Source organism: Canis aureus, chromosome 9 (genome assembly GCF_053574225.1).
Source record: "Canis aureus isolate CA01 chromosome 9, VMU_Caureus_v.1.0, whole genome shotgun sequence".
NCBI lineage: Eukaryota > Metazoa > Chordata > Mammalia > Carnivora > Canidae > Canis > Canis aureus.
This window is the reverse complement of record NC_135619.1, coordinates 74098612-74126175: the sequence shown is the minus strand read 5'-3', so window position 1 is coordinate 74126175 and position 27564 is coordinate 74098612. Positions and strand designations below refer to the sequence as shown.

Below are 27564 nucleotides of genomic sequence, written 5' to 3'. Positions count from 1 at the left end.
CCAAAAGCACATGAAAAGATGCTCAACATCATTAGTCACTAGGGAAATATAAGTAAGAACCACACTGAGCTACCACTTCATACCAGCCAAGATGGTTTTAATTGTTTTAAAAAGGTTACATATCTAGCATTGATGAAGAGAAGATGTGGAGAAATTGGAACCTTCATACACTGCTGGTGAAAACAAAATGGTTCCACTGCTGTGGAAAACAATCTAGTGGTTCCTCAAACAGTTAAACATAGAATTACCATATGGCCCAGTGAATCCACTCTTAGGTACATACCCTAAAGAACTGAAAACAGGTACTCAAACACACATACACACATGCTCATAGCAGCATTATTCACAATACCCACAAGGTGGAAACAACCAAAATGTCCATCAACAGATGAATGGATAGACAAAATGCGGGATCTCCAGACAATAGGATGTTAAATATTATTCAGCCATAAAAAGAAAGGAAGCAATGATACAGGCTATAACATGGATGAACCTGGAAAACATTATGTTCAATGAAAGATGTCAGAAACAAAAGACTACATCCTGTGTGCTCCATTTATAAGAATATATAGAATAGGTGAATCCACAGAGACTCACAGCAGACCAGTCATTGCCAGGGGTTGAGGGAAGAGCAATAAGGAGTAACTGCCTAAGGAGTATGGGGTTTCCTTTGGGGTAATGGGAATGTTCCGGAACCACACATAGGTTGTGGTTATACAACACTGTGAATGTACTAAATGGCACTGAATTGTTCACTTTATTTTTTATTTTTGAATTGTTCACTTTAAAAATGGCTAATTTTGGGCAGCCCCGATGGCTCATGGCTCAGCGGTTTAGCGCCGCCTTCTGCCCAGGGGGTGATCCTAGAGGTCGAGTCCCACGTCGGGCTCCCTGCATGGAGCCTGCTTCTCCCTCTGCCTGTGTCTCTGCCTCTGTGTGTGTGTGTGTCTGTCATGAATAAGTAAATAAAATCTTTCTTAAAAATGGCTAATTTTGGGCAGCCCCGGTGGCGCAGCAGTTTAGTGCCACCTGCAGCCCGGGGCGTGATCTGGAGACCCTGGATCGAGTCCCGCGTCAGGCTCTCTGCGTGGAGCCTGCTTCTCCCTCTGCCTGTGTCTCTGCCTCTCTCTCTCTCTCTCTGCATCTCTACGAATAAATAAATAAAAAATCTTTAAAAAAAAAAAAGATTTAAAAAAAATAAAAATAAAAAAATAAATAAAAATGGCTAATTTTATGTTGTATGAATTTTAGGTCAATTAAAAAAAATAATGTTTTTAAAAATCGACAATCATGACATGTTACTTCACAGCCACTAGGATGGCTTTAATAAAAGAAAATGGAAAATTCCAAGTACTGGTGAGGACATAAAGAAACTGGAACCCTCATCTACTGTTAGAGGGAATGTAAAATGGTGCTGGCAATGCCTCACACAATTTGTCAGTTCCTCAAACAGTTAGCATTTGACTAGAAATTTTTCTCCAGGGCAGCCCTGGTGGCTCCGTGGTTTAGCACCACCTTCAGCACAGGGCCTGATCCTGGAGTCACGGGATCGAGTCCCATGTCGGGCTCCCTGCATGGAGCCTGCTTCTCCCTCTGCCTGTGTCTCTGCCTCTCTCTCTCTCTCTGTATCTCTCATGAATAAATAAATAAAATCTTTTTAAAAATTGCTTTAAAAAAAAGAAATTCTTCTCCCATGTATATATCCAAAAGACTCCAAAACACATGTTTACACAGACTTGTACACATATGCTCAAAGCAGCAATATTCATAAAAGACAAAAAGTATTAATAGCCCAAGGGGCCTAACAAGAGATGACCAGATAAACAAAATGTGGTCTTATCCATACAATGTACTATTATTTCACCATAAAAAGGAGCGAAATACTAAGACATACTACAACATGAAAGAACCCCAGAAACATTGTGCTAAATAAGAGAAATCAGAAACAAAAGGCCACATACCATATACTTCCATTTATGTAAGATATCCAGAAGAGGTGAATCCAGAGACAGAAAAGAGGTTAGTGGTTACCAAAGAGTGGGGCAAAGGCAGAAAAATGGAGAGTAACTTAGTGGTTACAGAGTTTCTTTTTGGGGTGAATGACTACATTCTAGCACTGTGAATATATTAAAAATCACTAAACTGTACTTTATTTTTAATTTTTTTAAAGATTTTATTTATTTATTCATAGAGATGCAGAGAGAGAGAGAGACAGAGACACAGGCAGAGGGAGAAGCAGGCTCCATGAAGAGAGCCCGACGTGGGACTCGATCCAGGGTCTCCAGGATCATGCCCTGGGCTGCAGGCGGCGCTAAACCGCTACACCACGGGGGCTGCCCACTAAACTGTATTTTAAAGGGTTATATGATATCTTTTTTCTTATTAAAAAAAGGTAATGGGGACGCCTGGGTGGCTCAGTTGGTTAAGTGTCTGCCTTTGGCTTAGATCATGATCCCAGGGTCTTGGGATCACTCTCTGCTCAGCACTCTCTCCTTCTGTCCTTCCCAGCCCACCCCCCATCTTCTTGCTCAAACTCTCTTGTGCCATCTCTTTCTCTCTCTCAAATTAATAAACAAAACCTTAAAAAAATGTAACAGTATAATGTAATAACCACTCAATAACCCCAAGCAGAAAAATAATAGCAGTAACAACATAAAAAAAATGGCCAGCACATTTGAACCTGATGTAATACAATTCTGTCCATATTTAGATCCAAAGAATTTCATATCATTGTACATATTTTAATAAAAAAAAAGTAAAAATTGAGGGGCACCTGCGTGGCTCAGTTAAGCATCCAACTCTTGATTTCGGCTCAGGTCATAATCTCAGGGTCCTGAAATTGAGCCTGTGTTGGGCTCCGTACTCAGCAGAGTCTGCATGAGATTTTCTCTCCTTCTGCCCCTCCTCTCACTCGTGCGCACTCCCTCTCTCAAATAAAATAAATAAAATCTTAAAAAAATAGTTGAGAGGGATAAAGATATTAGAAGGCACTGAAAAACTAACTTGAGCTAATAATGTTTTAAATCAAATAGAGAGCAATAAGGAGATAAGTGGCCAAAGGACAACTGCCAACATCAATAGGCACCATGCTGAGTGCCAGTGCATATGGTAACTGGGCATCCATTGGAGTCAGACAGACTAGAACAACAATATCTAGTGTAAGTATAGTTACAAAAGCTGATACCATGTTCAAAGGCCCCTCAACTAAAAACTACTGTAAAAAAGAAAGTTCCTACAAACGTATGAACTGAAAATGCTAAATTTTTCTATCTATGATGGCAATTTCTAATCTGCAACTGCATCTGGACATCCACAGGCCAAGAATCCCATTGTGTGCTCCACATGTAGGCTGAGCACCAGAAGTAGCAACATTAGTCAAGTCACATTTTGGAACTTCCTAAAATGTATGATCGTGAAAATCTCTGACTAGATTTCTGGTTTAAATATACATACCTGGGGCACCTGGGTGGCTCAGTGATTGAGCGGCTGCCTTTGGCTCAGGTTGTGATCCTGGGGTCCTGGATTGAGTACCCCAGCAGGCTCCCCACAGGGAGTCTGCTTCTCCTTCTGCCTATGTCTCTGCTTTTCTCTATGTGTCTCTCTGAGTAAACTTTTAAAAACAAACAAACAAACAAACAAACAAGCAAACATATCTTGGGCACCTGGGTGGCTCAGTCAGTTAACCCTCTGCCTTTGGCTCAGGTCATGATCCTGGAGTCCTGGGAATCCTGGGATAAAGCCCCCATCTCTGCTCAGCGGGGAGCCTGCTTCTCCCTCTCCCTCCCTCTGCTTGTGCTCTTTCTCTCAAGTAAATAAAATCTTTTTTAGAAAAAGAGAGAGAGGCAGAGACACAGGGAGAATGAGAAGCAAGCTCCACACAGAGAACCTGGTGTGGGACTCAATCCTGGATCCCGGGATCACACCCTGAGCCAAAGACAGACATTCAACCACTGAGCTACCCAGGTGTCCCATAAATAAAATCTTTAAATAAATAAATAAACCTTTATTTCACTTGCTTATACATGGATATAAAAATAGTTAAATTCTACCTTAATTCTAAAGTTTAAATGCAATAAGTATACATTAATTAATTTATAATATTTATATTATATTTATAATATTTATAATAATTGTGATATTTATAATAATATTTATAATAATTGTGTTGAAGAAAAATAATGCAAACTCAGTCCAATTATTAAAGAGGTGGTGAAAAAAAAATAAAGAGGTGGTGGAGGAGAAGGTGACTCGTGGGCACAAGTGGATTAATGTTTAACAGGCCAGTCTGGGGAAGCAGCATGGGGTTTATAACACAAGCCTCTGGTCAGTACACCGCGCCAAGTGAGTGATGAGAACCTGAGGCTACTGCCAACATCTCGCCTTTTTGCATTAAGTGTGGGAAGAGGAGGTTTGCTTCCACACACATCAAGAAAAATGTTCTGAACAGAAACAATAGATACATGAGGCAAAGAGCACCATGGAAACTATAAGGTAGGCAAGGTATATGGTAAGAAATGGCGCTGGGGGAGTCTGCGCACTCTGAGGAGCTTAAGAGGAGCCAAGAGCAGAAACAACTGGGGAGGAGCAGCCTCAAAGGTAGTACCCTGAGCCCGCTCCAAGGACCAGGGCTTGCCCCAGTGCCTGGCCTTCTTAGTTCTAGAACTCCCACTCTGCAGTATCCTATGAGTAGAATTACTACTCTATTATTACATTATTTACTTTTGCTACATATTTTAGGCAGGAATTTATATTTTGTGCCATATTCTTACTCAAATGGAAAAACTTCTATTTGAGAAAATCGATTCACAAAATTTTGGTTTCTCATCAGCTATGCAGGAAGCCTTTCTCGAAGCTGAGGCACATCCGTACTCAGGAGTAGAGCAAAGAGCTGGACTGGAGTCCTCTGCTTTTCCTCTACGCCTTCATCACTCTAACAATTTATCTTCCCTACTTGTGATTTAAGTTGAACTACATCTTACATGCAGATTGGAAATTGGAAACCAAAGCACATCTGCTGACAAAAGGGTGTTCCAAGAACTGGAAAGCCCGGGGAAAACCAAAAAAGGGAAGCATCAGATAAACAAAGAAAATGGCTCCTGCCAGCAAGAAAGTATAAAACACAACAAGCTCACCATCAAGCCCAGCAGGGAAATTAAAAGTTATCATCTAAGTAATGCCAATAAAAGAAGAGAGAAAACCATAAACAGACAGGTGTGCCCTGTTGATTAAAAAAAAAAAAAAAGTTTTTTGGCAATCCATGTTTATGTAAACATTTCAGCACAGGCTCTTTTCACGATACCTGATGCCAAATGCTCTGCTTGGGCCTGTGGCTAACATACTGGCCGAGTAAAGATGAGAGGAGACTCGATTCTTCTCCAAACAGGCAGATCCAAATCACATGAAAAACCCCACTCTGGAGAGAGAAAAAGAGAGACTGGGGGGAAGGGCGATGAGGACAGGACAGCCGGCCACAGGCTCACAGCTGGAAATAACCGGATTAAACCTCAGTATAAAACTTGGTCTTAAATCCTTTAGGAAAACAATAGCTTTGAGGCCCAGCACTGCCAATATCCCTTGATTTAGGGATTTTTTTTTTTAAAAGCATTCATTCAATCCCGACTATGCAAAGAAGCTGCACCTTTCTTGGCCCAGAGCCAGCGTCCTGCCCTCTGGGAGGGGGACAGGCTGAGGGGCTGGTGCTTTGACAAGCCACAAAGAGCCACAACCAGGTGGATACTGCCCCGAGGGTGAGCCTGGACAGGAGGCACAGGCAGCTGCACGTGTGTGATAAGGTTCATTTCCCTGGAGCAACAACTTTACTCAAAAATATGAGTGAGGGATCCCTGGGTGGCGCAGCGGTTTGGCGCCTGCCTTTGGCCCAGGGCGCGATCCTGGAGACCCGGGATCGAATCCCACATCGGGTTCCCGGAGCTTGGAGCCTGCTTCTCCCTCTGCTTGTGTCTCTGCCTCTCTCTCTCTCTCTCTCTCTCTCTCTCTCTCTGTGACTATCATAAATAAATAAAAAATTTTAAAACATTTAAAAAAATAAAAATATGAGTGAAAAACATAAAACACGGCCACCTGAAAGACTGGATTACAGTATTTAAGTCGACTTTTAGAATAAAGCATGAGATTTCACAAAGCACTGGCTCTTGTGTCAGTGCCCCTCCCCAGTCTCTCGAGCAGATTCCCCCATTTCTGCCTGTGGTTTAGAGGTAGGGACTGCCTGGGTGCTGAGGCCCACTCACTCCTCCCCTCCACACACTCATGCTGGCCAACTGCACCCCTCCCCAAGGCCTTACCCAGCAGACCTGCACCCTTGAGCTTCTATTCTGAGCACCGCAGCACCACACTTTCTGAGCTCCCAGACCACCTTGCTCAGTCTGTCTTGCTACACAGGCCCCTTGCATTTAATGCCCCCAACATGGAATTTGCCTTTCTCGGTGCTTCTCATTCCTGTTTGCCACATCCCTGACTCCACCACCACAACCTGTCCCACGGCAGGGAGTGACACTGCCACTGAGCCAGCCGCTCCAGCAGAACTGTCCTCACTTCCCTGATTCTGACACCTGTTTACTGACCAAGACCTGTTGGTTTCAACACTCTTCTTCTCTCTGTCACCACCACCTCTATGGATACAGGGTATACATTTTTTTTAAAGATTCTATTTTATTTTTTTAAGTAATCTCTATGCCCAACATGGGGTTCAAGAGCAAGAGTCACATGCTACACTGATGGAGACAGCCAGGTGCCCCAGGGTGTATGTTCTGTGGCTAGGCAGAGGCTCTCAGATTCAGTTTATTGATATACAGTCTTTTTTTTTTTTTTTATAAAAAAGATTTTATTTATTTATTCATGAGAGAGACCCCAGGGAACCTGCTGCAGGACTCAATCCCAGGACTCCAGGGCCATACCCTGAGCTGAAGGCAGACACTCAACCACTGGGCCACCCAGGCACCCCTGGAAATATGAAAATGTTTTAGAAACTTACAAAATTTTAAAAGCAGCTGTTCCTTCAAATTCAAATAAAAAATGCATATGACTGTGTAAACCTGTTGCTGGCACACTGAGGATCTGGTTCAAGTGACTTTAAAATTTAATTTGGCAAAATATCCCTAGGGATGTATACTCTAAGGACAAAAAGAACTGCATAAAATCCTAAACTGTTTTCAGGAATCATATTATTGGTAATACACTGACATTGTTATTCTAAAACTATCATATTTGGGGGCACCTGGGTGGCTCAGCGGTTGAGCATCTGCCTTTAGCTCAGGGCGTGATCCCAGGTCTGGGGATTGAGTCTCACATTGGGCTCCCTATAAGAGCCTGTTTCTCCCTCTATGTCTCTGCTTCTCGTGTCTCTCATGAATAAATAAAATCTTTAAAATAAATAAACAAACAAATCTATCAGATTTCTTTTATAGGATAAAACAGGTAACGAACAATGTTAATGTTGTTAGGAACCAAGGCTTTCAGCATTAGGAAAAGAGACAGCAATAGAGGCATGAAGAATTAAAAACAATACTAAATTTGAAAGAAACATCAGTATGAATTCATGATATTTTCATTTAAAAAGTGTATTTGTCTGGCAATCTATCCAAAAGGCCTGCAAACAATAACCAGCCTTGCAGCTGTGACTATCCTCAGCACCCAGACTGTGGTCTCAAGATACCATTTTATACAAAAAGGAATGAGAGCTGCTCAGACAAAGAGACAATGCGAGGTCTGGGGCAAAGAAGTCTAGAAGGAAATCTAGAACATCATCTCACACCACAAAGCAAGGGAACGAGGAATGCAGGTCAGAGGACAAAGGAGCCCACTCAGGCTCAACTGGCCACGGTGGCTCAAGGTGAGCATCTGTAAGAATCATAACTAAGGGATCCAAACACACCACATAGTCTAAGTTCCCAAGTCAACAGTCACTTTGGAAGTGGTTGTAAAACCAACTCATTAGTTTGTGAACTGGTAAAAAGAAAGAACCAGGCATTTATCCTCCCTTTCCTATTTGAACTGTTCCTTAGTGTAATCAAAACCTAAGGAAGGAGAGTTTCTATCGAAGTATCAACTACCCAAGGCAAAAGTCAATGGCAAAGAGTGTGGCACCATCATTTCATGACCTCCAATGACACAGGCCAGGCCCCAGGCAGCACTGGCCCCAAGTCCCTGAGACACAGGAGTCCTGCTGAGGACACCCATCACTGCCTCTGCAGAGCCTGTGCTCAAAGGCCACGCAGGGATGTGGTCAAGCCACTGCATCTGCCCACCCAGTCACAGGAGATGCAGAGGCCAGAAGAACACGCTCTGTGGAAAGGGCAAAAGTCAACAGAGGGAAACCTCTGACGACAAGCAAGCAACCAAGAAAACACACAGAAGAAAGGGGACAGGGAGGGGCTGTCAAGTGATGGGACAGACTGAAGGGACGCATCCGCTCGCTGGGATTGTTTGAACCCTGCTCCATACAAACTAAAAACTCAGATGGCTGGGAAAAACTAAGTGGTCCTATGATTACAAACGATCTTTTAAACTGCAGTTTTCTTGATACTTATGAATTTATTAAAAAATAGCTACATATTAAATCTCACTTTGAATGCAAATACTTCAAACTCATTTTATATTCATTTTACTGTTCTAACATATTAGAGTTAATTTCAAGTAGAGTGCCACTCAATCACAAATTAGAGACTAAAATATAGTTTCCTTTCAAACTTCTAGAGAACAATGGCTATGGAGCAAACAGTTCAAGTACCAAAAGATGCAATCCTGAGTTGAGTAGGCCTCCAGCCTCAGCCACTGGCACCTTCACTGCAGTGGGTGTCCTGCAGGAAAGAGTGGGTCTTGGGTTTTTCAGAGGGCAAGTCTATGAGGCAAAAACCCCTACCCCTGCCCTGGGTTTCAAACACATTCATTATTACCGGGCCATCAGGGATAATGTCAATTATTCTCAAAAAGTAATGCTGGTTTAAAGAAATGAGAAATAAAAATAAGGCTAGACACACACCAAAACATGGTGCCATGTGTGCAGAAGATACTCAAATACATCTGTCTCAGAGTGAAACTGCTAAAGCCAAAAATGAGTAAGTTCAGGATGTGTTTTAATCACTTTATTTTTACAAAAAGCAAACAAGTTCCAGCTGCAAAGAGAAATCTATACAAATTAAAATTTTCCAGTGACGTACCCGTGTGTCATATGCTGTAAGGAAGATACCCAAAGCTCGGTCTGGGAGGAAGAGACTTCGGTAAAGAAAGAAGCGAAGCAGTGTCAATCTTATCCTTCTTCAAAGAATGTAGTGGAGTCTCTTACCTGGGAGTAAGAATAATACTTGGTCAACTCACACTGGGAACATTTTTACAGATTTTAAAAACAGAATTTCAAAAAACGTAAATTAAAAAAAAATGGTCAAGAAAGAAGTTAAAGAAAACACTTTAACCACTCTCTATAAACATGTACTTTGGATTTTCCATTTTTTGAGTTGGACACAAATTACAAAGTCTCAGTATCTTCAGACTATTTTTATTTTATAATAACTATTTTTTTATAATAACTATTATCATGAAGTATTGCACACATCAAAAAAAGCACAGGAAACACGTATGTTCGGTACACAAACACTAGTCCAACTACCATCTAGGCCAAGGAACAGAACACTGTTGAAACCCCAAAAGGGCTGGGTGCCTCTCTCTGACCCCACACCCCTACTTCCCCTTGTGAGCAGTAACTACCCAAATCTTTACGGTTATCACTCCTTTACTCTTCTTTAGATGGGTCATCTAGGCATGCAGGTCTGATACAGCTTACTTTTGCCAAATTTAATTTTATATAAACAGATTTATAGAAATTATATTCTATGTATTCTTTTGTCTTACTTTTTTTTCACTCCACCTCTGTTGCTGTACCTGCCATTTATTTTCATTGCTGTGTAGTATTCCACTGTGTAAATATACCATAATTTACTTATCCAGTCCCCTGTCCCCTGGATGGTTTCTACTTTGGAGCAAAGACACAGATCTCACTGGTGCAGCTATCTTGAACATGTGAGCATGTATTTCTCTGGTGTGCAGACATAGAAATGTGACTTCTACATTACTGGGTAAGTGTATGTTCATCTTTGCTACATAAAGCCAAACTATTTCCCAAAGATGTTAATAATTTATACTCCTACCAGAAGTTTACAGTGCTCAAATTCCTCAACAAGACTTGTCAGGCTTTTTAATTCTTGCTAACTGAATGGCTATGTACTGGTATCCTAAAAATTCTTTGTTAGGTAGAATTTAAAAAAAAAGATTTTATTTATTTATTCATGAGAGACACATAGAGAGAGACAGAGACAGAAGCAGACTCCCCGTGAGGAGCCTGATGCAGGACTTGATCCCAGGACACAGGGATCACGTGCTGAGCCAAAGGCAGACGCTCAACCACTGAGCGACCCAGGTATCCCTGTTACATAGAGTTTTAGAATTATTTGAATATGAGCACCAGTCCATTAAGCACCTGACTCTTGATTTTGGCTCAGGTTATGATTGTAAGATCCAGCCCTACTTCAGGCTCTGTGCTGGGTGTGGAGCCTGCTCAAGAGTCATTCTCCCCTCTGCCCCTCCCCCATGCTCACTTGCTTTCTATTAAAAAAATTTTTTTTACGTTTACATTTCTTACATTTCTAAGAATTTTGCATTTGACAATTGCCACAATGGAATTCTTTTTTTTTTAAAGTAGGCTTCATAATTGAACACCAATAAAAAATAAATTAAAAAAAAATAAAATAAAATAAAATAAAGTAGGCTTCATGTCCAGTGTGGAGCCCAACACAACGCCTGATCTCAGGACTCTCAGATTAATACTAGAGCTGAGATCAAGAGTTGGATGCTTAATCAACTGAGCCACCCTGGCACCCCTGTTCTTTTAGTGATTACTTTAGAAATTATAATGTGCAGGTTCTTCTCAAAGGCCACTATATCTTTACCCTCTCTCAGACAGCAAGGACTTTATTTTTTTAAGGACTTTAAAATATTAACTCCATTCATCATATTTCCAACTTAAGTCCTAACATTGTGTGTTTACGCATGTGCACATATTTTTGTCACCATTAACATTTTATAGAATATTCATTTATTTTGGTTAGAGAGAGAATCGTTTCCTTTCATGTACTGAAGGCATTATTCCAAGTGCTGTGTGGCTCTCAATGCTGGTGCTGAGAAGCTGCCTGCTGTTCCTTTGCAGGTAATCACATGCTTCACAGCCAGGTGTTTGGGTGTGGATTTCTTTTTATTTAGGATATCGTGTCAGTCATTTGTTGAACATCCTAACACTGAGGTTTGGCTTCTTTCAACTTTCTGGAAACTTCTCGGCCATTATCCCTTCAAACACTGCTTCTGCACTGTCCTTCTCCTCTCCTTCCAGAACCCAATCATACCTGTGATGGATATCACTATTTCCTCTGTGTCCCTTTGTGCTTTCCGTTCCATCTCCATGTTTCTCATTTTTCCGTGTTTGATCTATTATGATGGTGGATTATACGGATTGATTTTCCAGTGTTAAACCAATTTTTCATTCCTGAGATAAAGTTCACTTGATCATTAAGCAATATCTTTTTTATATGTTTCCATATGGACCTAATATGTACGAAAGACATGTGTGTATGATAAATGTGCTTGGTGGTTTTCCTGTATTGTAATGTTTTTGTCTGGTCTTGCTTTCAGGGCAGTGATGGCCTCACAGAAGGAGGTGGGAAACATTCCCTCCTCTTCTATTTTCTAGAGAAGTTTTTGTCAGATTAGAATTCCTTCTTCTCTAAGCATTTAATACAATTTACCAGCGAAGTCATTTGGGTCTCGAGTTTTCTTTGAAGTGAGGATTTTCATTACCAATTCAATTTCTTTAATAAATATAGAGTGATGATAGTTTATATATTTCTTCTTGAGTGAGCTTTGGTGGTTTCTGTTTTTCAAAGAATGTTTTCATTTATTTGTCAAATTTATTGGCATAAAATTACTCACAATTTTACCCTTACTACCCTTTCAATGCCTGTAGGATCTGTAATGGTACCCTCTCTCACAAACCTGATATTGGCATTAATGTTTCCTCTTTTCTCACTGATGACAGATTTTTCTGGGTAGGATAATCATCTCTAACTTATCACTGTTAGCCTTCAAATACTGTTATGCCACTTTAAGTATAGTGGTACCATGATCCCAGTCCCCCTTCATCCTTTGTGCTGTTTTCATTCATTTACCTCTACAAGTATTAGGAGGCCTACAAAATTTTGTTATTTTTTGCTTTAAACAACCATTTTTTAAAAAGCAACTCAAAGTGACAATATTTATCAACCATTTATGGTTCATTCCTCTCTAAAAATTTTCATCTGGTGTATTTCCTTCTACCTGAACTTCCTTTAAAGATTTCATGTACTGCAGTTCTACTGGCAATAAATTCTGTCAGCTTTTCTTGGCCTAGAAATTATGATTTCACTTTTATTTCTGAAAGATATCTTCTCTAGGTACAGAATTCTGAACTAACAGGTTTTTCTTTCAGTGCTTTAAACATGTCACTGTGTTGTCTTCTGGCTAGCACAAGCTCGGACCAGATGTCAGCTGCCATTTCTGTCTGTTCCTGTGTAATGTCTTTTCTTCTTGTTGCTTTCCCCCCCCTCTTTACCACTGTTTTCTCAGCAATGGGATTATGTACAATATTGGTATGGCTTTCTTTGTTTATCCTATTTGAGGTTTTTGAGCGCTCTGCTTTGTAGTTTTCATCAAATTTGGATTTTTTTTTTCAGCCATTATTTCTTCAAATGCAAACTGTATTCCCTCCTCTCCTGGAACTCTAGTTACACGTATCTGAGAACAGCTGATTTTGTCTCACAGGTCCCTAAATGCTCTGCTATTCTCTTCAGTCTTCCCTATTCTTTTGCTAGATTTTGCATCATTTCTAGTGCCATGTCTTGACATTCATTGACCAATTCTTCTGTAGTACCAACCTGATGTTAATCTCTCTATTGCATTTTTCGTTTCAGGTATTCTATTTTTCATCCAGAAGTTTTCAGGTTTTTTGGTATCTTTTGCTAATTATGCTCATTCTTCTCTACATCCTTGAGTATGTACAACTTGCTTTTCAGTGATTTTAATGTCTTTATCTATTATTTTTGGATTTGTTTCTATTGGTTGATTTTTTCTCCTGGTTAAAGTCATATTTTCTTGCTTTGTTGCATGCCTGGTAATTTTTATAAGATGCTGGACACGAAAATTTTTTTATGCTGTTGGGAGCTGGGTTTTATTACTTCCTTTTAAATACAGTTGGGACTTGGGGAGCCTGGGTGGCTCAGGGAGTTAAGCAGCCAACTCTTGATTTTGGCTCAGGTCATGATCTCAGGGTCCTGGGATTGAGCCCTGCGTCAGGTTCTGTGCTCAGTGGAGACTCTGCTTGAGATCCTCTCTCTCCTTCTGCCTCTGCCCCTCCTCTTGCTTATGCACATGCACGTGCACTCTCTCACAAATAAACACATAAATCTTTAAAAACACATTAACAGGGGGAATCCCTAGGTGGCTGAGCGGTTTAGCGCCTGCCTTTGGCCCAGGGCCTGATTCTGGAGACCTGGGATCGAGTCCCGTGTCGGGCTCCCTGCATGGAGCCTGCTTCTCCCTCTGCTTGTGTCTCTGTCTCTTTCTCTCTCTCTGTCTCTCATGAATAAATAAATAAAATCTTTAAAAAAAACACACATTAACAAATAAAAACATACATACATACAGGTGGGACTTTGTTCTGGGAACTGTTACTTGGAACAAGCGAGGGCAGGTCTGCAGCAGTCTTTCTGGTCTAGAACTAATCCAGCCCCACTACTGAGGTGAGGGGAGTCTATCTGATGCCCTAAATGGAAAAAGCTACTCTGAACCCTCCCTAACAAAGATTTAAGAAGAAGTTTTAAAAGGATCTAACTGATATTACTCTAGAGTGGTAATATGATGGGAATACACACTATCTCAATCTTGTGTGATGTCCACAAATTGTTCAGTCTACTCCTTTCTGGTGGTTCTTTTCCTTGCTTTGAAGTGTTTCTCTTCATGTATTTGCTGGTCAGTACTCAGCCAAAGCCTCAAGGGAGTCTTTCTGCAGCTTTCTGGAGTCCTCCAAGTAGCTCCCTTCCCCTCCTATACTTTGCATGCCCCCCATTCTAGCCACTTAGTCCTCCCAAACACTGAGTGTTTGCCACTTCAGTAAGACCAGTGGGCTCAGTTCCCTGCCCCTGCCTGCAGTGTGGAAACTGTCTCTAGGACAAGAGACAAGAGACTTGTCTCTAAGACAAGTTTGTGAAAACTACAGCATGGGGGCCACATCTAACCTACTACTAGTTCTTATAAAGTTTTATTGGAATACACACCAATTTATTTACATACTTGGTAGGAAAGCAGACACAGAGTTTAGTATGTAGTTGTGACAGAGACCATATGGTCTGAAAAGCCTGAGATATTTACTATCTGGCCCTTTACAGAAAAATTTCTTGGGCCTTGCTCTAGAGGATAAGCTGGAATGGTTGCAGGTCTCATTTCTTTTATTTCAGGGAACACAGTCCTAACCTGTCTGTTGACCAATGTCTAAAACAGTTGTTTCATATATTTTATCTGGCTTTCATGTTGTTTAAATTGGGAGTCTGGTTTGGGACTAGGTTGAGGTGAGTGAGGCACTGGCCTCGGGTACAAATTTTAAGGGAGTGCCAAAAAACTCCGTAATAGCGATAAAAATCAAAATTAATGAAAAAATCCATGAGAAGCAAAAATATTAAAATTTAAAATTGAGGCAAAAGGAAAAATCACTAATTCTGATCCTATATGTGTTTAAAATCTTTTTTTTTTTCATTATGGATCTTTGCATCAAATTTGATTTTTTAAAAGCACTGTATTAAAATGTTTATTTGGGGGATCCCTGGGTGGCACAGCGGTTTGGCGCCTGCCTTTGGCCCAGGGCACGATCCTGGAGACCCGGGATCAAATCCCACGTCGGGCTCCCGGTGCATGGAGCCTGCTTCTCCCTCTGCCTGTGTCTATGCCTCTCTCTCTCTCTCTCTCTCTCTCACTGTGTGCCTATCATAAATAAATTAAAAAAAAATAAAATAAAATAAAATGTTTATTTGGGGGGGTACCTGGGTGGCTCAGTTGGTTGGACATCGGACTTCTGATTTCAGTTCAGATCATGATCTCAGGGTCATGAGATCGAGCCCATTCTGGGGTCCGTGCTCAGCAGGGCATCTGCTTGAGAATTCTCTTTCCCTCTGCCCCACTCCTCACTAAAATAAATCTTTAAATAAGTAAAAAGATTTTTTAATATTTAAAGTAATCGCTATACCCAACATGGGGCTCAAACTTACAACGCTGAGATCAAGAGTCACATCCTCTACCGACTATGCCAGACAGATGCCCTTACCATATTTATTAATCTCAATTATTGAGCTTTCTGGTGCCCCCTGCAATTCTGCACGTGAGGCAAGTACCTCTCTTGCCTCACCTGCTCCTGGTCCCCATTATTCCATCATGGCAGAAATGCAAAATTCAGGAGTAACTTTCTTTCTTTTTTTAAAAAAAAAGATTTATTTATTCATGAGAGACACAGAGAAAGAAGCAGGGACATAGGTAGATGGAGAAGTAGGCTCCCTGAGGGGAGCCCAATGTGGGACTTGATCCCAGGACCCCTGGATCTCGACTTGAGCAGAAGGCAGACGCTCACCCCTGAGCCACCCAGATGCCCCCAGGAGTAAGTTTCTTATTAAATACATCACACTAATATATTATAACTAGAAGAGTTTATCAGAACTGGAAAATTAAATGTTTTCTTTCTCAGAGATCTCTTAAAACAGAAAATGCTTCAATATGAAACATTATGTTCAAATTCCTTCTATTTGCAACTAAAGTCTAATGTGTACATATTCCCACACATACCCACCTTGTAGGCAGCAAACTGTTACAAGAATATAAAAATTTTCCTATAATTGGGGCACCTGGCTAGCTCAGTTGGTAGAGCAAATGGCTCTTCATCTCAGGGTTATGAGTTCAAGCCCCATGTTGAGTGTGTAGCCTACTTAAAATTTTAAAAAATGTTTTTAATAAATTAGTTAAAAAATAAAAACTTTCGGGCAGCCCTGGTGGCGCAGCAGTTTGGCGCCGCCTGCAGCCTGGGGTGTGATCCTGGAGACCGGGGATCAAGCGCCACATCAGGCTTCCTGCATGGAGCCTGCTTCACCCTCTCCCTCTCCCTCTGCCTCTGTCTCTGCCTCTCTCTCTGTGTCTATGAATAAATAAATAAAATCTTTAAAAAAATAAAATAAAATAAAATAAATAAAAACTTTCGTATAATGACTAAATACATGCACACAAAGATACTATAACTGTAAAATAATACTGTAATTATACATTGTCCAGGTGATATATTTATATTATGGAGTATATCAAAAACAGCCATCAGCAACTGCTACCAAGTCAATTTACTAACTGATGAAAGTAAGGTGCCAAGGTTCTCAACACATCATTTCAATTAAAAATAAATCAAGCAACAAACTATCATTCCAGATTCTGCAGGATTACCACCCTGCTGGTACTCCTCTCTAGTAAATGCAGCAGGAAAGCACTAGGCAAGCACAAGCAAAAGGATTCTCATGGTTGCAAGAATAAAAACCTGCCAACAAAAGCCAACTTCTACATATTCTGTGTTTACTTCATTTTCTAAAAGCACAAGTACAGGAGAATATTTTCAAATGTAATGACCAAATAAAGCTTTTCCCTTAATTAAAAATGTCAAGGTATTACATTTAGTGGAGAAACAAAGACTATGAAATTCGAATTGTAATTTTTATGAATAGTCAAAACTCATGAAACTAGTTAATTTAATAATCAGACACTGTTCGAGTTCATGAAGCCACCCCCACCCTCAAATTCCCTTTTCTATCTGCTCCTTCTGACCTGGCCTTATGTATGAGTCGGCCTGCCCGCCCCACGCAACCTGGCACTGAAGGCCTGCCCTCCCTGCCAAGACCCTGTCTCTGCATCCCAGAGGCAGGCTTGTACACGTGCTCCACCAGCCCCTTTCTCCTGTGCCTTAGCTCCTTCCCTCTCACTTCCTTTATGTCCTGCCAGACACTTCATCTCAAGACTCTGTTCAAGTATCTTAACATCTACCATTTACATTCAACTCACAGCTTGTCATGAAACTTTAGGGCAGAGATTATGCTGCCTAATTTTATCTATAGCCTCCCTTGACCCCCAGCACCTAGCAAGGTGTCAGGCACACTTGACCGGTACCTGCTTTTTACAAGGTTATATGCCTCCAAACATTTTTCTGAGACCTTTTCCCTCCCAGTGGACATGACCTTCCTCAAGCCCTGATCTATACTATAAGGACACCCACCATAACACAAGCCTACACTGGGTAGATTATACTTAACTTCCTTCTCTCTCTCTCTCTCTCTCTCTCTCTCTCTCACCTGTGAGCTTTCTGAAGTAAAAAATGTGCTTTTTGGGGGGCGCCTGGATGGCTTTGTCAGTTAAGTGTCTACCTCTGGCTCACAACCCGATCCCAGGATCCTGGGTTCATGCCCCACATCGAGCTCTCTGGTCAGCAGGGAGCCTGCTTCTCCCTCTCCCTCTGCTCCTACTTGTGCTCTCTCACTCTCTCAAATAAATAAAATCTTTTTTTAATGTGGTTTTTTTAGGTTTGCACCCTCAGCACTTAGAAAGCATCTACCACACAGTAAATATTCAACACGTATTAGTAGTTATTACATTATTCCTGTAATTACTCATTTATTCCTCACAACTCTATAAATATCCCCCCCCCCCATTACAGAGATGAGGTAACTGGAACAGAAAGATTCAGCAATTTCCCAACATTACACATTACCAAATGACAGAGTAGTCTGCCTCTTGAGTCACATTTCTAACATCTGTCTATTATCAGATAGAGACTGTATCAACAAAGGCATACTCACTGACTCATGATATCGTAAGAATCAAAAAAGATTTATGCTGTAAAACTGGATTTGCCATTTGCACCTCTCAAATTATCTTTAAAAGGTTATCCAATGCTCCAAAGACCTCCTTGGACTATTGAGAAACCAAGATAATGACACTCAGCAACTTGCCCAAAGTCAGAGTCAGCAGGACTGAAAGCCTGGTCTCAAAGACCAGAGCTCCCTCCATGATGACTTGACTGCTATTCTCGACAGGTCAGACAACTATAAACTCAAATCCTGCAAAATACATGCCTCAAAACTCCCAAAACATCAATAATGTTTAACTAATACATTTGTCACTTTTTTTTTAAAGCTTTTATTTATTTATTCATGAGAGACACACAGAGAGGCAGAGACACAGGCAGAGGGAGAAGCAGACTCCATGCAGAGATCCCCAACCCCAGGATCACGACCTGAGTCAAAGGCAGACACTCAATCGCTGAGCCACCCAGGGGTCCCCATTTGTCACTTTTTAAAACCAGGTGTGTTTTTTCATTGTTTTGAATTTCAGCATTGACATCCGTGGAGTTTATTTACCCTCTTAAGACTAACATAGGACATTCACAACCAGATCAAGGAAGATACTGAGATATTGTGAAGGCTAAAATAAATTTCCTGCATCGTTTAACTAATTATTTGGCTTGGTTTCTAGGTACTTTAAATGTGAGAACTGACTAGAATTATTTAGCTTACTCTTGGAAAGCATTGTCCAAATGGATCTGAATAAGGAGGAAAAGATCTAGTTAAGAGTGAATGCCAAAAAAAAAAAAAAAGTGAATGACTATCGCATGCTACTGAATAATAGTTAAAATTACTCTTGTGTAAAAAAAAATCGTGTTTTGGAGCTGTAATGCAGTGGTGAGTTTAGTTTTGTTTTTGGCACTATGATAGGTTTCTCTGATGTCTTGCCCACATGAAATCATGGTCGAATATCCATTACCACTACATACTTACTTTAGTCCAGAATATGAAATGTCACATATATTTTTACAGATAGAGTCATGTTGAAAACTTGAGATGTCTAGTGTAATATTTCTAGGATCTTTTTGAATCTAATATTCTCATGCTAGAATAAATCAACTTCCTAATCAAATGTGACCCCCTTTGCTAAAATTACTGTACCCACAGTACAAAGTTTCCTACATGACATCCAACTGATCACACTGTTTTAACTTAAGGCTGTACAAAAGTGTGACATCATTCAGGTTACAAGAAATTTTTATCTAATCAGTCTTTCAAATAAACCTATTCTGCAATGTTCACTTTTGCTTAATATAGTTACAATTCACTGCAATTTACTCAGTGAATTTAAATAGACATTTATTATGCAACATCAAATCTCTTAGGTGCCCCCCAAAATTAATCAATATTTTGAACATAAAATATTCTACTGTCAACACTTTTTACACAAAAGAAGGCCTCATTAATTTTCTACTGGAATAAAATGAAAATAAATCTAAATTTGTAGGTTAGATCAGCACTGCTGAAAGATCCCAGGACTGACTCAGTAGGGAGAAGTGCCCCAAGGTCAGGGAACACCTGGCCATGCTGTGACCTCACTGCACCATGCCATGCCACGCCTTGCACACAGCCCCTGGCACCGTCTCAAATGGTCCAATGGCTGGGACCAGTTTGTCTGATGCCAGATCCACATGTCCACTCTCACAAGTGCCCAATAAATAATTTTGAATGACAACACCTTTCCCTAGTCAGGCACTGTCCTTAGGAAAACAAAAAGAGCATTTCCTATAAATTAAAATATCAAAAGCACTGGGATCAGATTTTTTTCCCCCACTGGAATTAGTTTAACTAGTTTCTCAAAACTACATCATTCTCCTCAAAAATCTTTTTCTTTTTTTTTTAAGATTTATTTATTTATTCATTCAGAGAGAGCGAAGAGAGAGGCAGAGACAGAGGCAGAGGGAGGAGAAGCAGGCTCCCTGCAGGAAGCCCAATACGGGACTCAATCCTGGGTCTCCAGGATCACACCCCAGGCTGCAGGCAGCACTAAACCGCTGCGCCACCGGGGCTGCCCTCCTCAAAAATCTCTATACTTGAATTCAAAGGATGCATTAAACTCTGCTACCAAAACAAAAATAAATAAATAAATAAATAAATAAACAAACAAACAAACAAACTCAACTCTGCTACCCTCACAATGTATTTGTTCATTTACAAGGAAAAGAACATGGAGAGCAAAAGAGGAAAGCACCGTTGAGGATGTAAACAGTCATCTACTCTCAGTTGTTTCCATCTCCTTGGTGGAGGGAAAAATCCAAGTATTCAATAATTTGAAAAGATATTAAGCTGGTAATAGAAAAAAGATCTCGGGATCCCTGGGTGGCGCAGCGGTTTGGCGCCTGCCTTTGGCCCAGGGCGCGATCCTGGAGACCTGGGATCGAATCCCACGTCGGGCTCTCGGTACATGGAGCCTGCTTCTCTCTCTGCCTGTGTCTCTGCCTCTCTCTCTCTCTCTCTGTGACTATCATAAATAAATTTAAAAAAAATAAAAAAAAATAAATAGAAAAAAGATCTCTTGGTTGAATCAAGAAAACACTTTGAAAACTTCCAAGACAGTCCTGCAAAGGACACAGAGCATCCCAGCCACCTCAGAGGGAATACGCACTCCAGCGCCCAGAATGGCCAGCACAGCACAGGCAGGAGAGGACAAGAAAGACAGGGGTCCTGAACATCATCTCCAGGGAACAGGACACAGCACACGTAACTGTGTGTGTGCATGCATGTGACATGAAAACTGCCAAGGAAGCACAGGGTGAACACGCCAGTGACAACCATTTAAGTGGGTACATGGAAGCCCTCCTTGGGGAGAGGACATTTAAGCCATAATCTGAAGGATCAGTAGAAATTAACTATTTCTGTAATTCTCAGATTTAAAAAATATAAACATAGATAAATACAAAAAGAAAAATCAGTGTTTAAGAAGTGGCTCAGTACTATTAATTCAGTATCTCGTTTTATAGGTTACACAGGAAAAAAAATTGCCTTATAATTCGAGGATACCAATCTTTTTGCTGTACTTCTGCTTGATATTAATATTAGTACACACATAAGCATATATACACACATATCCACTAATATATATAAAATACAAGGATATAAGTATATATATAAAATACATATACATATGTATACATATATATACATAAGAATAATCATATGGTAAATTGATAAATATTAAATGAATGAATGGGTTGCTGGCCAGAGCTCAGAAAATGTATTTAAAAAATACTTTCCTTTTCACACTTCTTTTGCAAGCAAGGAACTAAACCTCCAAGCAATTTACTTGCAGGCATTAAATTACATTTCAAAAATAGCTTTATTAAAAGGGGTACAGAGTTGCTTCTCAACAACTTATAATAGAAGCCTTCTTCTGACTTAATGTTATAAACAGAATTTTTAGATGAGCACAGTCTGAATGTAGGAAATGAATTTGTTTTACCAGATTTGTGGTTGCAAATTGTAATAAACAATACCACTCATAATGATGAATGATAAAACCATCCAGCACTATTAGACATTTTCAAAACCCCACGCAGAATAAAAAGGGAAACAATATGCTAGGAACTGCAGGTTGGGAGTTAAGGCTCTAAGCTGAGAAAAAGTCCTACCCCGGCCCCCAGACAACAATAGGACTCCAGGCTGGGGCTGGAGGAAGAGGAGCTGGCCAGGAGGTATCCACTAGGCCTTACACTGCCTCTGGAGCCCTGGGCGAAGAGGAGGAACAGAACAGCAATCTGTCTGGAGGTTTTAACATTTCAGTTTGGCTCTTCAATAGTCTAAAACACATAAGAGATGGCCAACCTGAGCTCTATCCTGACCCTTTCTCTGCAGATTGTTTCAACTCTACCTGCTACTATAGAGACAGTTGCAGTGGAACAGGGGAGTGACTCAGAAAATACAAGTCACCCAATTACACAGATGTCTTATGGCTGAGCACAGTCTGCACATAAAAGGGGTGCTTACTCCAACCTGAGGGTCTGAAGACCCTTGCAAAATAATCCTAATTAATAAATCTGCCTGTGAAATGCCATTTTGTAACACATACAGGGCTTCTCTAAGTTTAAAAATCTGTCATTTTTAATTGAATGTACTTTTTTGACAAGTCAAGATACTGTTCTCCTTCAATTAAAAGAAATTTTGATTCTTCTAAGTCAAAAGAACAATTTTAATTACACTGCTGAATTCATTTTTTGTGTTTCACAGGCTTCTAATACCAGTGCCTGATTCACTTACCATAACTGAGTACGTATTCCTGCACGTGGACTCACATGGTGGTGTGCATTCAAGGAGCGTGTCGTCATCCCCCTGGGTTCTACCCATCTCAACTGCCTGGGGAACACAACACCAGGCTGTTTGCTAGGGCACTTTCTTTAGAGACCTGATGAAGGCAGACTGTTAGGCAGGGCATCTGGGTTACAGGATTCCTCATATCAAGAAAATTAGTAACCCCCTGAGATCTGAAAGCAGCAATCTTTCTCCTCCTGAAAGGTTACATCTAAGACTCCTTTGATGTAGCTCTTTCAAGAGAAAGATTACTTAATTCTCTCTCACCGGAGGATAACAACACACTTGTCCTGGGCTCTTTATACATCACTAAAAGGAAACTTCTAAAGACTGTATTTTCAATCATGTTCTCACTATCACAAACTGTCCTGTATTTTACCATGTGCCTATTGAGCAACAGGATCCAAATGCTGCTTGACCTGCACTGAGCTTTATTCCTTCTCTGTCATCTTTGACCACCACCCCCAAATTTGCAATAGCCCTATAAGTTTTCATGGGCTCCAAAGTTATCCAGACACTTAATGGGTTTCTTAACAGGTTTCTGTTATGTACTGAGCCTGAGATCCAACAGTGAGAAATGTGCCTCCTACCTGCACAGAGCTCAGTGTCAGGGGCAGGGGCGGGGTGGGGGTGGGGTGCCTATAGGTGCCAGGTCCTGGGAGAATGCCCTAGCTGCCTGGTAAGCTGAGTAGAAGTAGCCTTACAAGCTCAACCTCTTATTATTTGTAGTAAGTAAGGTGTAACATATGAGCTGCACCTAATATTACTGTGTCGTTTTGCCCTGGTCAACACAGTGCTGTGACCTTGAGGTAACAGGTGATGATGATTCAGCTCCCCCCAGAGACCCCTGGGCATCTAGCCTCTCTGCAGGCTACCACAGACTGGCGGAATGCAGCTGCAGAGCCGCGCAGGCTGAGCGCTCTGGTGCATAGGTCACACACTCTCATCACAGCATGAGGCCTGAGGGGCAGAAGACGTGCCCCTCAAGTCTCCAGCACACTGAGTAGAAGTTCAATAAATGAGATAAAGAAAGAAGAATGAGAAAATAGGAACTTTTATAAATTAGAGAGTTCTATTCCTGTTATTATGTAGGCCTTTTTAATTTATTTTTTATAAAAAGAAAAGCAAAAAACAAAATTCTTCTGTCAGGAAAGTGATCCTTAGGAAAACAGAAAACTAGAAGCCAGGTTTCTAACTCTAGATCTGGTTCTGACCTGTGGTGGAACCTTAACCAAGCGGCACAGTTTCTTTGGGCCTCAGTCTCCTCATCTGTAAAATAAAGAGACTGAATGAGATGAGGATTCTCAACAAAGGTCCGTAGATGAGCTACTCCAAAATGCCCACTGATGGGAGTCTGACTTTACCCTCATGCTTAACATCTAAGCTGTGTGATCTAAATGATCCTTAATAGGAACGCCTGGGTGGCTTGGAGGTTTAGCACCTGCCTTCAGCCTGGAGGTGCGATCCTGGAGTCCTGGGATCAAGCCCCACATCAGGCTCCTTGCAGGGAGCCTGCTTCTCCCTCTGCCTGTGTCTCTGCCTCTCTCCCTCCCTCTCTCTCGCTATCTCTCTCTCTCGTGAATAAATAAATAAAATCTTTAAAAAAAAAAAAGATCCTCAATACAGAGCATGGGCTCCACACAAGTGTGAATGTCTTCCTGGAGCCTGCACAGCCGCCTCCTGGGAGCTACTGCCTCAGCAGCCACCACCATCCTCGGACTTCCTAGGCAAGCTGTACAGGTGCCTTTTTCAAAATATTAACAATCAATATTCTAGGCCCATGTAATCGAGGTACCAATAGAGTTTCAAGGCACAAGGGGAACTAGTTTTCAAAGAAACTATGCTACATACATTTCTAACCAATAACAAGCAATCCTTTGGTAATGAAGATAACAGGCCTTCATATATTAGTTTCAGGATTTTGGCATTTTGAACACGGGTCTTTCTAACCCGGGCCTGCCTCTCCAAAACCAACCATCATCATATCCTAGAAACAAATTAGGCAGGGCTGCCTCCCTAGAAGTCAGGCTCTTTTAGAGCCCTGGGTTGTGTTACTGGAAAGAAGCTCTCCAGACAGATAGAAGCTCTGCCAGAACCACACCAGCATACGGGGTTGCAGCTATGCCTTGAGGTTGTCGAGGATTTCCAGCCCTCAGGAGGCACAGACCTGCCAGCCCATTCTACACCACCCACAGACTGAGGTGTTGGGACACCCGCACACACAGGCTCACTCTCCAGCCTCAAGTTGAAAACCATCTCTTAACAATAGTCTGTTGCCAGGAACCAAGAGACCATGGCAGATGTTAGCAGAGGAAGAACTGAGCTGAATAGATAACTGGTAAACGGAAAAAAAGGGATGTGATACACACAGAAAGCTGAATTTATTTACACTAATCATGAATGCAGGCTCTCAGCTGGAACATCTCACTTAAAATGCCAGAAGGTTCAGTACCCATTCATAAGCTTTTCAGAATGCATGCAGTTGCCATGGTAACCCTGACAGTATATTTCTTGGCATTGGACATATAAATTACCACCCATAATGCATTTAATACAGTTTGGGGGCCACTACTTCATAGACAAATAAATAAACCTCAGTTCTGACTCTCAGTCTCCCTCTTAGATAAACAAAGAGGAGCAGCTGGAGGTAGTATCCAACTCACCCCAGGATAAGCACAGAGCTCTGCACATCTGAAAATGCTCATCTGAAGGCAAATAAGAACTAAGGAAATTAGATTTCCTCATCCACGGCCATATGGTTGAGATTTTGTGAAATAAAATGTTCCATGCCAGATTAATGACAGTGTCATTGCTTAAGTTAAAGAAGCAAATCCATTCTATCCGTGTCTACATCTCTGGAACTCAATCATGTTCAGTAAGTCAAAGAACAAGCAGATCTCTTTAAAGAACATCTTTAATAATTTATTTAAATGGCATTTGTCAACACTAAATAAGAAGACTGTTCAAACATTCACCCTGTCCTTTAATAAGAAATCAAAGTTTTATTTCTTTGGTTCAAAAGAAATCTACTCAATCATAATTCTTCATTTTCACTAGGGATATTCATAAACGTTTAAAATACATATTATACATGATTTCTAAAGTCCTTACCTTCTCATCATCCTCCATCTGAACACAGAGAAGAGAACAGAATTACAGTGCACAACCTGCAAAGGCATCTTGAATCTCACATCCCAGGAAACCCACTGCATCAGTAACTTCACACAGCTGCTGCAGGACATGCCTGCACTAGCTGCGACGTTCACAAAAAATCACTTCTGCTCTTATCCCAAAACAGCTAAGCCCAGGGGAGCTCTGTCTTCATGACCTCCTTCTTCAGACTGCAGGCCACAGTCATCAGCTAAGAAAGGGAGCAAAAGACCTCACCACCAGTTGTTTCCATATTAACAGAGACTTTGGTGACCGCTGCATTGCAGTCTTTCTGAAAGCTACAAACCTCAGAAGCAAGAGCGCTGGAGAGAGACTCCCCTGGCACAGAAAGCTGCCTTTTGAATCACAAAGATTTTATAAGGGTCTTTAAAAAAATGTTGCAAACACCTCAGCGGGGGGTGGCATTTCTAGATTTCCAAAGGCTGATTGGTTTGTGGTTTCTACTGGAGAATGGTTTTGACGATTTATTGTGCTGGGTAAGAATGCTAAAATTAATGAGATGTGCATGATGACACACCATCTTTAATGCTCAAGTACTCTCTGTGAGGATCCTGCACATCTGCCGCTTCACACAAGCCTCAAAGCCCCTACTGAAAAGCTACTGAGAATGAACCATGACTTTCATTCCAGAAAATGCAAGTACAGTAAGAACTTCTAGTTCCTCCGTGGGCAGCAATCACCTTGAACACCCAGCTACCTTCGCAGTATAGTAAAAACCATTACATGATCATAACCCTTGAAATACTAAACCATTAACCATACAACCCAAATTCAGAAAAAGACTTAAAATAGTAGCATGATTACTAAGTGACCTTTACTTTGCATCCATTCATTCAATATATTTAGTGAGCATTAACCAACCACATGCTGTGTGTGAAATGGCATGAATAAAGCAGAACTCACCATCCTGATGGTTCCAGGCACTCCAGTGGACAAGACCAACGGAGAACAAGTCACTCTAAGCATGAGGACTTGCATGACAGAGGGGGCCAGCATACAAAGGGGCAGACCTGGAGTTAGTCTGGGGATCCAGGACAAGTTCTATGAGGAAGGTATATTTAACAGGAGCTAAAGGATGTTCACTCTGCTAAGAAAATGGAGACATGAAGGGAAAGCATCCTCAAAATGGTACACACACGTTCTTCACCATGCACTAGTGCATCCTCAGCAAGGCTGTGTTCTGGAACCCTCAAACCCTCACAGCAGCCCTGGGCAGGCACGGACTGACTGACAGCTGAGAGGTAACAGAATCTGAGCCTTGCAGGGCAGCTCTATACTATGCTCTCGCACCACAGAGCCCCTCAGTAAGTAAGAGCTGTCTTCTAGAGATTCTGGTGACTACCTCCTGATGAGGAATACTAACCTTGCTCAGACAGGTTTTGTTATACCCTAAGTTGAATGCCCAGCCTGGCACCGAACAGTGCTTGGTAAAGGATCAGGTGAAGGAACACACAGATTAAAGAACCTACTGGTCACCCTTCATTCTGGTAATAGAAATGAAATGTTGTATCCCTGCAAACATGCTATTTCCTCTGATGAGAATCCTCTGCTTTGCCTTCCCTCTGTTTACCTAACCCCCACCCTTCACACCTCAGGCTCCGAATCTTCTCCCCTAGGTAGCAGCAAGGACCCTTCCTCTGGGTTCCCATCATCCCTAGCAGTCACCACATGCTATGGAAGGATCCCCACTGAAGCAGGCACTTGGGTAGCTGCCATGCATCACCGTGGCAGCTGGTGGTCTCAAGACGGCTTGCCATAGGCAGCTGCCACTGCTACACATGCAGGACCTGTCTCTCTGTGAGACCACCACCAGCATCTTCCCTATCTGACAGCTGAGGAGACTGGGGCATGGGGGAGAACCAGGATTCAAACCCCAGTACTCAGGCTCTCAGTCCATACCTAACTACCCAATATACTGTTTTTCTAGGCACCCAGCAAAAGTGATGGCCACTAACAAGGCCTGGAAAAGATGATGCCCCCCTGGAGTTTCTTTTTTTTTTTTCTTTAAGATTTTATTTATTCATAGAGACACAGAGAGAGAGAGAGGGGTGGGGGGCAGAGGCACAGGCAGAGGGAGAAGCAGGCTCCACGCAGGGAGCCC

The 27564-nt window shown here is 41.4% G+C and overlaps 1 protein-coding gene across 4 annotated transcripts in view; it reads right to left on the bottom strand.

Moving 5' to 3' along the window:
• TRAF3 (TNF receptor associated factor 3) overlaps window positions 1–27564 on the bottom strand; it is a 116981-nt gene that overhangs the window by 46640 nt on the left and 42777 nt on the right. For 2 of the 4 annotated variants that reach the window (XM_077910680.1, XM_077910683.1), the window contains one exon: window positions 9177–9301. The exons of 1 other annotated variant lie outside the window; for it this stretch is intronic. The gene's annotated coding sequence lies outside the window, so the exon portion shown is untranslated. Of the gene's footprint in view, window positions 1–9176; window positions 9302–15128; window positions 15252–27564 lie in introns of those variants that run through there. One more of the 4 variants, XM_077910681.1, reaches the window with a different exon arrangement.